Raw genomic sequence first — 17833 nt, 5'->3', positions numbered from 1 at the left:
CTTGATGCATGGTACTTGGCAGGGCTGTGTGTTCCATTCTCAAAAAGCATATTGAATTAATTAAGTTCAGTTAGTCAAATGTCAGTACATTAACAGTACAGCAGTTAATTCATTTGATATTTAAATAACATTTAAATTAATAGTTTTAAGGGTGCAAAAACCATTCTTTTTAAATATTTTGCTTCAGCATCATAGAATTCTCGAGTTTCTTTTGTGTATCGTTGTCAACGGAGAGGGCCTTCACTTTTTTAAAAAGGTCCCCTCGAAAAATGTAGGAAAAAAGAAGGGAAAATGCTTCTCAGGAGCTAATAGCCTCAAACAAAAGCGACAACAAAAACAAGAATTCCGTTGAAATTTCGTCAAAAATAAGGTAAAAAAACCTGCTGTGTTCTGATATTCTCTCAGCTCGTACTGGAAGAAAGAAGTTAGGGAGTGAGGCACACTTCCACTACAGTGCATGCTGGGTGATGGCACTTACTAGCTCTTTTAAGGAGTCATGTATCTATTTTAACCTTATATACTCATGACCTTTCGAGCACCCTTTTCCTTCAATAGGTCTCGCCTGAGCCAGCGCATGCGCTGAACTGGCGAGACATTTAGTAAGTGGGCTTTATAAATTCAACCACATGCTTTTGCTTGTGGCCTAAAGCTTGTGGTTACGCGCACAGGTGCCATCTGGCTTTCCGCCATGGCTCATTAAGCACATCGCTCGCGGGCACCCTTACAGTACGCACATTACTTTCATTTCCATGATCCTCCACCCTCTGCTCTCTGCTCTCACAACCCCTTCCCTTCTCCCTCTTCCTCCTCGTTAGTCACTGAGCTACAGCTTGTGTGAATAGCAGCAGCTATCTTTATGCGTGGCTCACCACAAATGCAATGTTGCGCTTTAAACCGTGCCACACCGTGCGTTGTGATACTTATTCCTTCTGCCGTTTTACATCCTCTTTCTAAATTCAGACAAAAGAGGCATCTACTATCACTCACTGTTCCTTTGTGTCTGCTATCCCACTATTGTCGTTTTCTACATTTATAAAGACAGACGTTCTTTCGGTGTCTAGCTCATCTTGGATTTCCACATGACCAACACGTGTTGTTTTCCTGTGATGATGTCACGTGAGTCACGGGCTCAGCACGAGTTGTCACATGCTCTTGTTTCCACTAATTGGCCGCCAGTCTTTTAATGTGTTCGGCCTTTTACTTGAGAGGTGCCCCACTGCCGAAGACTTGCCAAACAAAACACGCTCTCCTTGCTTTGCCTTAGAGTAAAGCTATTAAAGGAATGTGACTGTGCCCAGAGGAAGGTTAGAGCAGATTATGCGCACAGCATTTCCTTTTAGCTGGTCCGCTACACACTTCCGAGTACAGAGTCCCTGATTTTTTCTCAGTCACCTTCCTCAGACCACGCGCCTGTGTCCTGGTGCAGCTGGCCTGTCTGGGCCTTACTGAGAAGCACAAAATGACTGTGTGTGTTTCTTCAAAGTAATCATCACACAACACAACTCCACAACCACGTCCTCTCATTGTTCTCTTGCAGGAACAGCCACCTGTACCCAATCACTAGAATTCTATCCGTTCAATAGATTGCATTGTCTCTAACATAACAGATGTGTATATTTCAATTCACACATATTGGAAAATACTTTTTGAAAATTTAGAAATTAAACAACAAATCAATGCATGCATAGTGAATACAATACTTCAATTGAGCAATATCTGTAGTGAAATCGGTCAGAGTCCAGCTGTAATGGGGCCAATAGTCCACATTCCATTACATACAATTCCTATCAAGTCAATAGAAACAAGCATTTGCAATGCAATAGGTCTCGCATTTGCGAGAGTTTAAGCTATTTGCATTGTAAGTGACAATGCCTTTTTATTTATGTTTTAAAAACAAACACATAAATAAACGACATTGTCATTTGCCAGTGTGCCAATATCTACCTTTTAGCGTTTCTCATTACGAACGCACTGGTTGTTTTAATAAGGAAGACTTGTATGAAGCAATGCAGTCAAATATATTATATATTCCTTTCCGCTTTCTGGCTTATTCACCAGTACATACTGGAAGTCATCCACCGCCATCCATATCAGAGCTCCCCATCCCCTTTCTCCTCCAGCGAGTCTTAACCCTCATGATCCTATGGTTTGACAACCTGAAGCGTCCTTTCAGCCTCCACTCCGGAAGTTAGTTGATAATTATCAGACCGTTTTCATATAATTATTTTGTTTTTTGTGACACATTGGCTAGTCTGATAATGTGTTGCATGGCTAAACACTTAAAAGGTCCCAAAGGCTTACTCAGCGGCGCGCCCGCAGCCCACAGCGGCCGCGGGCTGCGGGCGCGCCGCTGGTGCACCGAAGGCGCGTCAAAGGCAAGCACGTCTGCGCCCGTCCGCAACCAGCACCAGGAACCCTGGACCTCCGCTCGCCAACGCTTCGACCCAGCAGCACTCCACGCACTCAACCCAGGCTGCAACAACAATTGCAAGCTAGCATCACCAGCCGACACCCATGGACCCTTCAGCTGTCACCGCTGCCGGCACACCTGCAGCACCGCCAAGAACACGGATCCAGCACAAACCGCCCACAAGAACACAACCGAACCGAAGACCCTGCAATGCATCCTTCTCAACGTCCGATCCCTCCACAAACACGCAACAGAAATCTGGGACCTCCTCGACAGCACCACCCCAGACGTAGCATTCTTCACCGAAACCTGGACCAACACCACCTCGGGACCGGACATCGCCATCGCCATCCCCCAAGGATACAAGATCTCCAGGAAGGACCGCCCCATCCACCCAGGAGGAGGAATCGCCATCGTCCACAAATCCAGCCTTCGCCTGAGCACACTCCCTGACGAGTCCACAAAACTGATGGAACACCTTCACTTCAAGATACTGGCCAGCCCCACCGCCGCCCTCCGAGGAACCCTCATCTACCGACCCCCTGGACCCCGCGGACCCTTTCGCCAACTCCATCACGGACATTATCTCCAGTGCTTAATTTGTGCCGGTGCTTTCCGGTGCTTAGCACCGGCACTTAAATGTCAGGGCCGGGTCTACTGTGCGCACACCCAAAGGATGAATAGGTTTTGTAAAAATAAATATATGGTATTGGTATATACCTTTTATTCTCTTGTACTATCTGCGGCCCCGGCCGCAGCGTGTTTTTTCATGTCATAGCAGTCACAGTGTGTGAGTGTCTGTCATCACCGATCACCGGCGTCACGTCAGGCCAGGGTGCAGTGTTTTCGGTTTTGCGAGTGTGACTCGAGTTAGTTGCTAGCGCGAGTGGACTGAGTGCCCGAGTCCCCCCCCCCCCGCCCCCACCTCCCCCTCCGCCGCAACCAGTACTGGCCGCCCGCAACTCACTTTTCATCTGCACGTGAGGTGAGGTAGGTTAGGTAGTAGTAGCACTAGCTGCCCCTGCCCAGGCTAAGAGTCGACGAATATTAGTATTATAATTTATAAGTACTGATATTGATATAAACCAGGCAGCCGCAGCCAAGTAACCCAAGTTTCGTTTCATTGTGGCGGACGCAACAGACTTGTTGACAGTTTCTGTTTGAGTTTGCCAGTGGGTGGGCGGGCCGCGGAAGTTCAGAACGCGCCCAAATTTATTTATTTATTACTTTATTTCGGCCAATTTGGCCATAAAAGTCGCATACATACATAAAAATCAAACATTAATATAACAATATTCAAGAAAGTGTTGTACGGGCAAAGAATAGTTTTTACAATTCATTTTTTTTTAGGGACAATCACGCAGTATATTTCATTTCAAGAAATTTTTAAAAGTTATGTTAAAAAATATTACAAATGTAAGGGTTAAGTAAACATATACACTTTTCCAACTCAAAGGCAGTGTCCTTGTTTTTTACGGATTATGTAAGCAGAATATAGAAATTTACTTATACTAAATACAATGAACTGGGCTGAATTACTTTTCATGATCCTAAAGGCTATTGAACAGGACCTAGTTCCCAGAAGGTTACACATTGGTTTCAGCCATTTCTTTCTAGGTTTCATGTATGCGCTGCAAACAAAAAACATGTGAACCTCATTCTCAGAACAGTCATTGGAGCACATAGGGCAACACTCGGTTTTAACAGTCAAGGCTCCCAATCTTTTTTGTGCCCATCTTTCAGTGTTGTAATTCAGCATAAGTATCCCATATCTGAACTTTAGGAAAAGGGTTTTTGCAATGGGTGGCTCAATCTCGTCCAGGAATGGTTCGAAACAGAACTCGTCCTTAAATGATAAGAAAGCCTGGACTGCGGAACCAACACTAATTCCATCCACTAGCTTCCCACTTATGTGGGTCCAGAAGGCTCGCTTAACTACTAGTTTGGAAAAGGTAGGCATTTTGTCTGGAGTCTCCCACATTGAATATAGGCCCAAGAGTGTAAGCCATTTTTTAATGTGCACTAGCCAATGGATGGAGTTAAAAGAATCAAGCGACATCAATTCTTGCAGGCCATTTCTATAATCTATCAACTCAGGGGTAGTCCAAAGCCTAACCCAGAATAATAATGGCCTTAAGATAACTAGATAATCTGTTCTCCTAAAGTTTAGGTCAAGTTGGAGGGGTAAAAGGGGTGTACTAATAGGAACCCTTACAGAAGCCCGCATGAATTTATTGTCCAAAATTTGAAAGCTATTCTTTGCCCATGGGCCCCATATCTCTGCTCCATATAGCACAGCAGATTGTATTTTAAATTTAAAAAGTTCTAAAACCGGGGTTACACTTTTGCTTGTACTAGAATTCATTTTGCATAAAATTGGTTTGACATTTTGGGCGTATGTTATCTTACTTTTCTCGATTTGGGGTTTCCAGCTTTGCTTGGAATCGAGTACAACACCCAAATAGGAAAAGTTATCCACAGTATCTAGTTTTTGGCTGTTCAGGGTCAAAAACCCTCTGTCTGGCATACTGGGATTTAATGACATGCATTTTGTTTTGTTTGCATTGATTTCCAAGCCCTTTGTCTGGCAGTAGCAGCTGAAGGAGTTAAGGAGTGCCTGGAGGCCCTTTTTTGTTTGGGATATGAGTATAGTATCGTCTGCAAAGAGCAGCGCAGGCACCCTTACACCATTGAGCTGTGGCGAATCATTAACACAAGCATTTAAATAATCAGGGACATCATTAATAAACAAAGAGAACAGGGTAGGGGCCAGGACACATCCCTGGCGAACCCCACGTTCAATAGGAATGTTACGTGTCAACTCGCCATTTGGGCCCCACCTAATGTTTGCGAAATTATCAGCATGCAGCTCAACTATTTGGGCTAGGAGGCATCCCGGTAAACCAATTTCTTGCAAGGTTTTCCAAAGTAAACTGCGTGGGACTAAATCGAATGCAGCCCTCAGGTCAACGAAGGCTACATACAGGTGACCTTTTTTCAGCTGCACATATTTCCAAATCAAACAGCAAAATCGAAAAATTTGGTTTGTTGTGCTGGTCTTACTCCTGAAACCAGCTTGGAATTTGGAAATTATATTCGAAACTTCAAGCCAATCGTTGATTCTGAATAGCAGGTGTTTGGCGTATAATTTTTGGAGCGTGTCCATCAGACTAATTGGTCTGTAATTGGAGGGTATCAGTCTATCCCCCTTTTTAAATATTAGCACAACCTCCGCTGCCCGCCAGCTGTCTGGAAAGTTGCAATTTGAGGATAAGGCGTTGAACAAGCGGTTCACATAGGGGGCCCAGACGTCAACTTCGTGTTTGTAAAGATCCCCCGGTATTTTGTCCGGACCAGGGGCTTTAGAGTTTTTAAGTTCGTTGATCGCCCTTACTGTCTCTTCCAATGTGAAGTTGAGGGGTTCAATAGGGGGGGGGGGGACCTTAAGCTCCATTGGCTGTCACTATCCTATTGCTTGTAAAGATTTGTAAAGTGAGTTACCCAGGTCATCTCATCCAGGAATACATCTTTCACAGCTCTCCCAGCATGCCCCCCGTTAGCCACTAGCCTCCAGAAGCCAACATTGTCATTGGTTTTTGCAGCGGTTAGCATTTCGGCCCAGATTGATTCCTCCCAAAGTTTTTTGGATGTTTCTAATGTGCGTTTGTATTCCACCCTTGCAAATTTTACTTCTTCTTTTGACTTGTTTTTAATGGCAAGCAATAAGTTTGATTTAGCAGTTCTACACGAGTGGTCATACCATAACTTTCCGTGGTTGGCCACTCTTGGGTTTTGCTGCTTCTTTCTCGGCATTTTTGATAGATGCGTTTTTAGTTCGGAAAAGAAGACTTTGTGTAGATCGATAAAATGTTCAAAGTGTTCAGGTAAGAAGGCGTAGTCAGCTATATGTGCAAATGTTTGTTCAAAAAGAGAATAAACCAGCGCTAAGGCATTACCATCCGCCAAAACACGTGGCCATCTTACTGCACGTCTGTTGTTGTTTATGTGGACGTCCTCGCATAGGCTGACATGGGTGGATTCAGTTGTAATTAAAATGGTGTCACTAGCCATACTCTTGTTGATGTAAAGTTCCAAGGGGTAGTGATCACTTTCCCCCCTGCTTACTACTTTCAAATCAATCATAAAGTGCCAGATTCTAAGAGAAACAAGTATAAAATCTAAATTGCTTTTAGCTTTAGAGAAGGTTGGTTGTTTTTGCAGGTCCGATGGGAGACGGCCATTGCCTGCTCTAAGGCCGTGGTCTGCGGTAAGTCTTAGTAGTTGGCTGGCCAATGTGGAATATTTAACAGATTTGGTGGTTTCGAGCTGGGGGATGTTGTACGCTATGTCCTCATCTTCGAACACATCAGAGATGCCCAGGACAGGTTCAAAGTTGCAATTTAAGTCTCCTCCCAAGATGACCGGGGTGTCTCCAATTACATTTTTCAATAGGAGATCCAGGGCTTCAAGTGTTGTTGACACCTTGGAGTGACTGGTCGGTCTGTTATAAACATTGACGATGTACCATTCGTCGCCACACGATGGAGTGACCCTTAGGGCTAAAATATCCGGAGAGCCTGTATCAACAATTTCAACCTGCATGACCAGGGTGATTTTTAGCCAAATTAATAGACCCCCTGATGGTCTTCCTCTGTCAGACTGAGCTGCCTTGATACCATAAGTTTTGTATCCTACCCGGTGAGGAACTTCTATAGCCCAAGTTTCTTGTAGTAGACAAATGTCACAGGTGTCAATATAGTTTGCCCACTCAGGGTCTTTTAGGTTCTTACAGACACCTGCGATGTTCCATGATAGAATGAGTAGGCAAGGATCAGTGCTCTGATTGACAGGGGGGGAATTGACTACACACTGATTAGGCAGGTTGCCTACCTGCAGATTTGTTATATCTTTCTCTGCAACCTTTGCTTTTTCTCTAACTACAGTAATTAATCTCCCATCCCGACCACCCTCAGCTGTGCAACAGCGTACATTTCCAGCTTTGTAAAGTGATTCAGTTTTCTGGGGATCTGGGATAGTCCTGTGCAGCATATTCCTATTAGTCTGGTCATCATCGTGCAATTGTAGGACATTTTTAGGTTTGGAATTGCCTTTGCCCAATCTACAGAAGGTGTCATATAATTCATAGATACAATCAGGCATAGTGGCAAGTCAATCCACAGCATCTAGGCAACTAAATCTATTAAAGGTGGGAATGCCAGACCACATATTATAATCACCATGTCTAGCTAAGTTTGGAGCACCAGACCACATATTGTAATCACCATGTCTAGCCAAGTTTGGAGCACTGTCATAATACTGGTTGACAGGGTTCCACTTGGGGCCGTGATGGATGGGTCTTGGTGGAGGATAGAAGAATGATAGGGGTCTGGCTTCAATAGGGGGATTCACACCGTACGATTTCCAATTGCAGATTTGTTCAGCACTCTGGGGTTCTTCAAAGGATATGACAATACAATCGCCCGTGATTGTTTTTGCCGTTGGCCCTACCCATGGTACCCTCCTAACCATAAGGATCTTACTTTTCATCTGGTTGGGAATGGGTTTATATTTATTTAGCCAAAAAATCACTTTATTTTTTAGCGATTGAAAATTTTCTTCGTATTGACTATCCAGTTCTGGCACCCCTGTGAGGACAGCTACAAATGTACTAGCGTCTGGTGGCAGATCTATGTACCCTCCTCTAAAATTATTGCGAGTGTGGTTAAACTGGTGGTTTGGCTTATGGGTGGTATTTGCAAAGGATTTGTCAGGCAAAGATTGGATGCCTGCGGAAGTAATGTAGGGGTAAGCAGGGGGATTGGGTTGAAGTTTGTTTGAGGCTAATGCACTCTGGTTGGAAGAGTGGGAAGAAGAAGGAATTTGTGGTAGGGAAGTGTTGGTATGGACCTGATTTTTCTGCATGGATTTGCTAGTAGTATTTACAGCTGTGGAAGTTGAGGGGGTTGGATTCGATTGGGTTTTAGTGCTAGTTGATTGATTAGCATTTGTATTACTTGCTATCCCCACCTTTTTTTGCTGCACATCCAATAGACTAATATGTGAGTTTTTTTGATGTAACCGGGACGGGGACTGGAGCTTGCTGGGTGACTCTAGGCGCTTCAGTACAGTTGAGGCTTATGCTTGAAAGAGTGATAACACTTTTCTCAACTTCGAGAAGCTGGTTCTCAATACCAGTTAACCTAGTTTCTAATGGTTTGAGTAGTCTCTTAAGCGTCTCCCACACTAGTTTTAAAAATTCTTCCCTTCCACCATCTTGTTCTACCATATCACAGGAGACTCTTTGCCCCTCACTACCTAGATGATCAGACATAGCAATGGAGATTTGTTCATCTATTCTGTTGTTAGTATTGTCTGCATTTACTGGTGCTACATCGTGTACAGAGATCTCAGATGTTACAGTAGGCATGTTTGGAGTTCCACCCTTGATGTTATGACTAAGTGCTACTTTAGCTTTTTTCCTAGCGAAAGCGGTTAGATGTTTGCGCTTTCTTTTATGCTTTGATGGTGCTTTGGCGGGTGATTTATTTTTGATAGACTCTGTTTCAACTGGCAGCCGACAGGTAGATGATGGGCTTATGTTAGGTATCATCTCTACTGGTGACTTATAGGACGCCCCATCTGGAAGGACCTCAACACTCTCCTTTGAGAGAGTCAACTGTAATGGGCTTCCTAACTCGGCCCTAGCCGAAGGCCCATGGGGTTCGTGAATGATAGGAGGAATTGATTCCTCTACTATCCAGTGCACCTCGGCTAGGGCTATCATTGGTTTTGGACCAGAAATGCGTTCAGGAGTTTTGGAGGTAGCAATGCTGCCTAGGGAGGATTTTTTCCTAAGCGCAAGTTCAGTTGAAAGCCTCCTAGCACATTCGAGTTCAGTTGATACTTTGTGCTGGAGTTTAGTTATTTCATTATCAATGGAGAGGCTGGTCCTGGTGATAAAGTCGTCTAGGGTGCCTGTAGCTTTTTTGGAGGTCTTGGTTGCCTTGCTCGGAGTTTCGCGTGAGGACATTGTGGGGAAAGGATATTGCAATAAATATATAAAAAATTCAAGTATGCTAGCTGCAGAGACTCAAAAAGATACAACCAAGAGAAATGGCCCGGTCCGGTCTTAGAACGGTCTCTAAAGGCCTAAAACGGCCCTGTCTTTGCCCAGTCTTAGCCCGGGCTGCGTCCCGCGCTGCGGGAGTGTGATGTTGTTTTGAAGCCTCAGGAGGGCGGGCCAGCAGGGAGAGCGGACCGGAAGCTCTCCGTCGGTCTAGCAGGGACTTCTGGGAATTGAAGTCCCCGCACGCTCGCAGCCCCGCTGCAGCCACACGCCCGGTTCCGCTTTCTCCTTACCGCTTCAGTGCTCCTTCCAACAGCAGATGTGGTTCCCTCCTCGATGCAGGCGATGGGGCACCCGCGGAGCGGGTGCGCCGAGAGGTGATGGTCGCGCCTGGTTGGAAAACGGGTAAGCCGCTAAGACCCGCTGGCAATACTGGCAATGCTGTGATCCTCTGTTCGCTTTGGTGCAGTATAGGTAAAGTGTATTTGGGCGGGCTGAGGTTCTGATGGGGGAAGGGCCGGTAGGCAGGGGCTGTGAACGCGGTAGCGCGCAGATCTTTTTCCACTTGGCAGGCTGCCACCAGTTGCCCAGCATAAACTGCGCAGTTTAGTTCACTGCAGTGCATTCGACAAATCGGGCGGCAGCTCCCCACGCCACGGTCGGACGGCCGGCCCACGGCACCACGAGTCACTGCAGTCAGTGCACATTAAGTTAGCCAGGTCCCCGGTGTGGCCCCGGCCCGACGCAACCACCAACAACGACCTCTGGTCAGGAGAGTCAGGACGGTCTGGCAGCACTGCAGACTGCGGCCTGGTAGCAAGCAGGCAGCACGACACGCAGAAGTACCACGGAGCGTGAGCAGTCCAGTAAGCCAGTGAGACAGTGCACTAGCAGCCAGGAGCAGTGCTAGCTAAGCGCCTAGCAGCAGTGTGTCCTGCCGACTAACCCACCACGAATAACGGTAAGACCGAAGTGAAGATAGAAGTTAAGCAAAGCACGGTGAGCCCCTAAAGTTTAGTTAAGCTCTGCAGCAGTAATTGAAATAATTGTAATTTGTATGTAAACTAACTAACTGGGTAAGCAAAGCCAGGCCAGCTTGGCATCTTACTAGGGATTCCGCAGACAATTTATGCCGTATGCATCACCACCAGACACCGAACAGAGAGCATACGTCTCTTCTTTGTAACAAGTACCCTACTGACAGAACAACACTTTGGACTTATTCTATTTACACAATGACCTGTCACACTGACTTATTTCCTATGTTGTGGGTTGGCATATCCAGTCATTCTCCGTCTGGCTGACATATAGGCCTGAATTTTCCAAACTTTCACGCACGCAATGCAGCAAAGGAACTTGCTGTTTTCCCATGGTTTGTGTGCCCGGAGTGAAAGGTGTTGATACAGAGCATTGCATACAAATTCTCTGTGAGCAAGACTTTTCGAGGCCTTGCTTTATGGCTGCCTGTTCATAAGCCAAGCAGAGAGAGGTTTATTGTGGTGCTGCTTAATTATTATATCCGGTCTTTCAATAAAATTATACAGTACGTTATGGTTACATTTGAGCAAAACAATATTCAATAAGCTGTTGTCTTATGTCCACTTATGGTTGAAAACTTCACTTCTGAGCATCATTCTCTCAACACCATGAGAATGATGAAAAGCCTTCTATCTAGCCCTCAAGCAGAGTAACACTGCCGGGCCCATAGGGAAATCTGGCAGTGCCAGAAGGGCTAGCCTGGCATGATAGCAAGGGAACAGTTTTTTGTCTGTGGGTCTGTTTTATACTTTGGTAAGCTGTTTTTTATTGGTGATTTCCCCCTTATTGTTATAAAAGTTACCTGCAGCAAGTACACCTTCATGCAATCTCACATACCTTTCAAAACACTTCTAAATTGTGTCTTTACAGTTTAAAAAATGCCCCGATTTGCAAATGAGCCACTTTTTTTGTTAGCTATCTGATGATTCGCTACTGGGGGCTATTTTTACGTTGGTGCCCAGTCGCTCTTTCTAGCCCAGGTCGGCCCTGCAGTTCTTTCTGTGTTGCTGGCAGAAGCCATGCAGTTCACTGCTCAGTGCTCACCCTTCTGCTTGGGCGGCGCCCTCGCACGCGCCTCTTTTTGCTTTGCTGCTGTGTAATTTCGAACGCATTCCCACCGTTTTACAGTATTGTTGAACGAATGAAATAATTGGGGATAAAAACTAGGGGCTTCATGGCTGCAGTGGGAGTTTGAAATCTTGTACACAGCAGCGACTCAGCTCCATACTGTGAGCCTGATGAGATGTTGAGATTGAAAGCACTGTAAATGGACTCTGTTTTTTGTCTGACTCTCCAGTAACGTAAAGGCAGATGGACTTTCGACTAAGAGGCTTCCAAATGATAATTTCTCCCCATTCAAATGCATCCGAATAAATGGATGCAAACGTCGGGACGCGAAGATGCGCTCAATGCTAATGAGCAGCCACGCAATGGGAAAATCAGACAGCAACGCCCGTATTTTAAGGTTAACCAGAAAAATAACGTCTACAAAGTCATTAACATTTTTCAGTTAATTTCACTGCTGTACCTGTCATTTCTGTAAAGGTCACGGTGCGGCCGGGGAGAGTCAAGAGTGATTTTCCTAATGAGGAAGAAATAATACACACACACGTGGCGTTTATGGATCAATACAATACACTATCAAAAAATACCCGGGCCAACAGTAGCACAGACCGTGGCAGTGAGGTGCCTGCGCCGCCCACACCGGGGAAGGGCGCTGTGTCATGTATGATATCAGAGTCAGACATGAAACTTTCGGCAGGGAGGGCACCACACTGGCGGATGACACTTAGAGGTTTAGCTCGGGCCCCTCGGGCCTAATTAATCCCACAATAGTGGCTCGGGCTCGTTTCAGTTTCATGTCAGGGCTCTCTGTGTAATTCTAGGGCTTCGTGTCTGCTTCACACAGGCTTCGTGGCACCCTAGTTTCTCATTTAACAGCCATCTGGATTTATCAAAACGCACCAGTCTGGCGCAGCAGCCAGTCCTTCTTTGGCAAATCATGCCGTCTGACAAATCTCGCCACATACCTCCTGTGTTTTAGGGACTACAACAATGAATATGTCAGCAATGTGCCTCTCACAAACCACCATCACCACAAGCACCATGGCACCCCTCATTTCAGCATGGCACGCATTGTATCGTATGTATCAATATCATTGCAATATTCTGAACAACAGAATTACGTTGATGTCAGTCAGTCTATTTTCCGATCTAACTCCTGGAGTTTAGCTTGTCTCTCTGCACTCCAGCACCAGCAGCTTTTGGTTACAACCTAAAAGCAGAGAGAGGTGAAGTGACTTGCCAAGGATGATAAGGATCACTTGCTGTCACCTTCGTTCGGCGCTAAGACTGATAGCATGCAAGCAAGGTTTAAAAGGGCACAGCCCCCATGTTGTCTTCAGCACATTCCACGCGCTCCTGTATGTGTTCACTTTGCCCTGATGTCACCCGGGCGGACCACGTCACTGCGTGTATCTGCCATTATGTGAACAGCCCCCCCCGAGTCCCTCTCCATGTCCGTTTTTAATGCTTTCCCACTTAAGACCTTCCAAGTGTTTCAATCTTTCCGACTCTGTCAGCACAGGCGGTAAAATGTTCTCATTGCCCGTGTGGAGGACGTGTTTGCTACCCACACAGTCCTAGAAACTATTCAGTGTGTAGTGGGCGCTAGGGTTGTCGGCCACTGAAAGTGACAGTGGCTGACTCATTCAAGTTTATCTGTTTGGACTAGTGTTTTCACAACATTTTGTTTTATTTTGTCACATAACTTAAGCTATGTCAACGTTGTACCATTGAAATCATAGACTGTTAAAAATGGCATGCCCAACCCTCCCAGTATTGTCCTTTCCCCAAATCAGCACACAGAGCACTGACATTGTCCCTTTTCGATGTATTAGTGGTTTTAGCTAATTTATTCCAAACTTGTGCTTTAAATGCACATTTGCTTTAATCTTTTTCAAAAAGGTTCACGGGGAACCTCCTAATAAAACCTTACGAAGGCTCCCGTTCTGAAATTCAGATCAGATATTATATTTGACTTTTGGCAGTGCCACTTGAAGATGTGGGTGGAGCTAATAGAGGAAGTGGGTGGAGCCAGTGGAGGGAGTGGGTGGAGCCAGAAAAAAGTGGGTGTGGCCTCCGAAAACATTTCAGCACCTGCACTTCATATTTTACAAATTAAGCACTGATTATCTCCCCGCAGGCCATCGCATCCACCAACTACACCCTGCTGGGAGACCTCAACTTCCACCTCGACAATCAACTGGACCCCAACACCACATCCCTCCTGGACAACCTCCACAACATTGGACTCCGCCAGATCGTGACCGAGCCCACGCACTCAGCAGGACACACCCTCGACCCCCTCTTCACTACAGGAAACTCCATCACCTTCAGCCACACCACCAAACTCCCATGGACCGACCATTGTTGCGTCCACTTCACCTTCAGAACACCCACCATCCACAGACACCAGCACCTGCTTCCACAAAGAAACTGGACCACCCTAATACGCAGACTCTACGATGCAGGAATCCAGGACAAGGCCCTCGACTGGATCTGCTCCTTCCTCTCCGGCAGGACGCAGCGGGTCAGACTCCCCCCTTTCCTCTCGGGCCCCACACCGATCACCTGCGGAGTCCCCCAGGGCTCCTCCCTCAGCCCGACGCTCTTCAACGTCTACATGGCTCCACTTGCCCTCATCGTCAGAACCTACGGACTCAACATCGTGTCATATGCAGACGACACCCAGCTCATCCTCTCCCTATCCAACGAGCCCAACACCGCCAGACGCAACTTTCGAGAAGGCATGGAAGCTGTCGCCAAATGGATGAAAAACAGCTGCCTTCAACTAAACACCAACAAAACAGAAGTACTCATCATGGGCCCAAACCCCGACGCCTGGAGCGACACCTGGTTCCCACCGCCCTCGGAAACCCGCCAACCCCCACAGACCACGCACGCAACCTGGAAATCATCCTGGACCCCGAGCTCAAAATGGACCGCCAGATCAACTCTGTCTCATCTTCCTGCTTCCACACCCTCCGCCTCCTTCGTAAGACCTTCAAATGGATCCCCCTCGAACACCGAAAGACAGTCACTCACGCCCTGGTCACCAGCAGACTCGACTACGGCAACGCACTCTACGCCGGAATAAACAAAAACCTCATCCGCAAGCTACAGAACATCCAGAACGCCGCCGCAAGACTGGTCCTCAACCTGCCAAAACACTGCCACATCTCCCAGCACCTGCGCACACTCCACTGGCTCCACCTTTAAGATGCTCACCCACGCACACAAGGCCCTCCACGGCACCGGACCAGCATACCTGAACAGCCGACTCAAATTCCACGCACCCCAAAGGACCCTACGATCAGCCCAGCTTTCCTACGCCGTGGTCCCCCGCACCAGAAAGACTAGATCGGGAGGCCGCTCCTTCTCCTTCCTCGCGGCCAAAGCATGGAACGCCCTTCCGCTCCACCTCAGACAGACAACATCGCTCCCCATCTTCGCAAGAAACCTCAAAACCTGGCTCTTCGACAGACCCCCTCCTTGATGGAATGGAACCTGCACCCCCCCCCACCCCCACCCCTAGCGCCTTGAGACCCTTACGGGTGAGTGGTCGCGCTTTAACAAACTCCTTGATTGATTGATGGTAATTGAAAAATGAACTGAAAGAGTAAATGTTCCTTAAAGATTACAATAAAAGTAGGCATTTGTGTATAATCCTAATGGGAATTGACCATTGTGAGGAGCAATACGAATCCTCAAACGGTGAAGAATGCTTAAGGGGTGGAACAATATAAATGTATAACCATGCCCATTGCGGGGTAATAAACCTCCTGTGAGCCACAGGTTTCTCTATACATCAGTCGAGACCCCAGAGTTGTCGAGCACAACAGCCCCCCCAGGCTTTTGCTTTTTAGGTTGAGCCTGAGTCCGCGCTCATGCGCCGTTCTGCGAGACTTGTTGTGGAGTATAGAAGAGAAGCCCCGCCCACTACCGCCCATATTTTTCACTGGCTTCTGTCATTGCCCTTCGTAAACGCTGGCTTGCAAGTAGTTATTAGGGTTGTTAGTACCTCCTTGGTACCGCCTTGTCTGCATTTGTGACCTCCCAAGGCGAATGGCCCTTTTACTTCAGATGGGAAATGGTATGTCTTATTTAGTCTATAAGCACTCTTTTCTTTAATGGGTTTATCCACTGCAGGTGCAACGTGCTTTCCTCGCAATGCCCGCTTTCACTTTCAGGCAGCCCCAGACAATGGCGGACGCTTCTTTGAAGTGAAATAGGTCTCGCATTCACAAGAGTTTGAGCTATTGACGTTTTAAAATGACAATAGCTTAAACTCCTGTGAAAGTGAGATCTTTTGTATTGCAAATGCTTGTTTTTTTGTTAATGAGCTTCTTTACTCCTGATTAGAGTTGATTGACACTTTTCTTTATGTGCATTCTGAAAAGCAATCACGAAAATATGGTCACAATTGTGGTATTTTAAACGTGGGTACACAAAACACTAGATAGAAAACAGAATCGCATATGATTGAGCTTGTGTCCTGTACACCTTTCATAGTAAGTGATACAGCTTTAGTGCATCTAACACTGGAGAGGGTTCTTCAGGTAGCTTCATAACCTAACCTGACCGGGAAGATGACACGTTACAAATGAATGTAATAGGATAAATGCGTTATTCTCAATCATTCTGAATGTTTGCCTCTTCTGTTTCGAATTATTTACGAATATTCCACCCATCCCCTGTTCTAAATTCCCCCAGATCTTACCGCTGCTCTCTAGACCCCTGGCCCTCTAACTTGGTATTCACTTTCCTACTCTCAACTGGGCCTGAATTCCTTCCATCTGGTATCTTGGATGGAGGCCCCAGAATCCAACTGTGTTTTGTTTCTGCCGCGGTATAAGAACCCTGTGGGGTCTCCAAGATCAGCTGCTGGCTGGCACCACCCCAGTTATTTTTCGACTTTGGCAGATTGTCCGGTCATTCATTCCAGTTTGAATCGTAGGCTTTCCTCATGGGTAACTTTCTTCGGCGTTTTCTTTCTTCTTTCGTTTCCTGCGTTGGCAGTCATTGGGTTTTCATTTTACTTGCGTTTTAATCAAAACGGGAATAATCCAGGGCTTAAGTTTTATTCTCTGTGCTTTTTTTGTTGTTTTTCTTTCTTGCGTTTGTGCTCCATTTTCTGTCTTTTCTCCTAAAGATTACTAAGGTTGATGTGTTTTAAAATAGTTGTAAGTTAATGATAGTTGTAAACCAAACGTACACGTCAATAGTCCTAGGTCACACGGCGGTGAATGTATTTGTCACAGTCGGCACCGGAATGTGTTAGGAAAGTTGCGTTTTATGGCGCTCGAATAGCATTAAACAGAAGTATGCTGTGACAGACCAAATCTGATGCACGTGTAATACTTAGCTAGAGAGCGGATGTCTCAGGACCCAAGGATGCTACTGACAGATCTCTTTGAAATGGCTATCACTCGACTGCACACCTATCTGTGTATGTGGTGAGTCCGTGTAACAGTGACAGGGTGGTAGGTAGGTGAGAAATGGTCCTTCGTGCTCCTTTCAACAGGCTCTCCTGCCTTCTTTGCCTCTCCCCCTTGCACCGTCCACATAGGTGACATTCATTCAGTCATCCACTTTTTCACCTGCTCACGCTTTAAAATCCTCCTGTCCCCCTCCTAGCTTCCTTGCTGTCCCCCCATGCACACATTACCGTGCACCACAATGCATCGCTCGCTCTGCCCTGCACACACTCTCGCACTCAGTGTAACAAACAGATCAATTTTCTCTCAAGGCCTTGACGTCCAAGCAGCAAATATCCAGGGGCTTGTATTTTACATCCCTCCAGGTGTCCCAACCCGATCCCATGCCCCGGTCAGGCTAAGACCAAAAGGCTCTACTAGAACAGCTATCTCGGTAACTTTAAGGTGAGACCCTGCATTCTACCCATGGCCGCCCTATGGGTGGTGAGGGTCAATGCAGGCCTTCAGCATCCGCCTCAGACCCTAACACCTCTGCCCTTCCTGGAGTGTGACCACCATGCCAAATGAATGATAGGGCACCTACCGCCCCAGCCCCGCGTCCTACCATCTCCCACTAACCATGAATCCTCCAGGCTGAGCGAGGCAGCGGGCGGTTTTCTGAGTACAGACACTTGTTGACCCTGCCAGAGTGGGGAGAAGGTCGCGCCTCGCCTCTTGGGCCTATTATCTCACTAATAGACTGCCTTTTTATTGTCACACCTTGTGGGGCCTAATCCTTCCATACACGCCCAGGCACACCTGGTTCAATCTCTTACTGTC

The 17833-nt window shown here is 46.6% G+C and overlaps 1 protein-coding gene across 2 annotated transcripts in view; it reads left to right on the top strand.

Moving 5' to 3' along the window:
- ZFYVE27 (zinc finger FYVE-type containing 27) overlaps positions 1-17833 on the top strand; it is a 362081-nt gene that overhangs the window by 212152 nt on the left and 132096 nt on the right. The gene's annotated exons all lie outside the window — the stretch shown is intronic.

Source organism: Lissotriton vulgaris, chromosome 5 (genome assembly GCF_964263255.1).
Source record: "Lissotriton vulgaris chromosome 5, aLisVul1.2, whole genome shotgun sequence".
NCBI classification, from domain to species: Eukaryota; Metazoa; Chordata; class Amphibia; order Caudata; family Salamandridae; genus Lissotriton; species Lissotriton vulgaris.
This window is presented reverse-complemented; position numbering and strand designations above follow the sequence as displayed.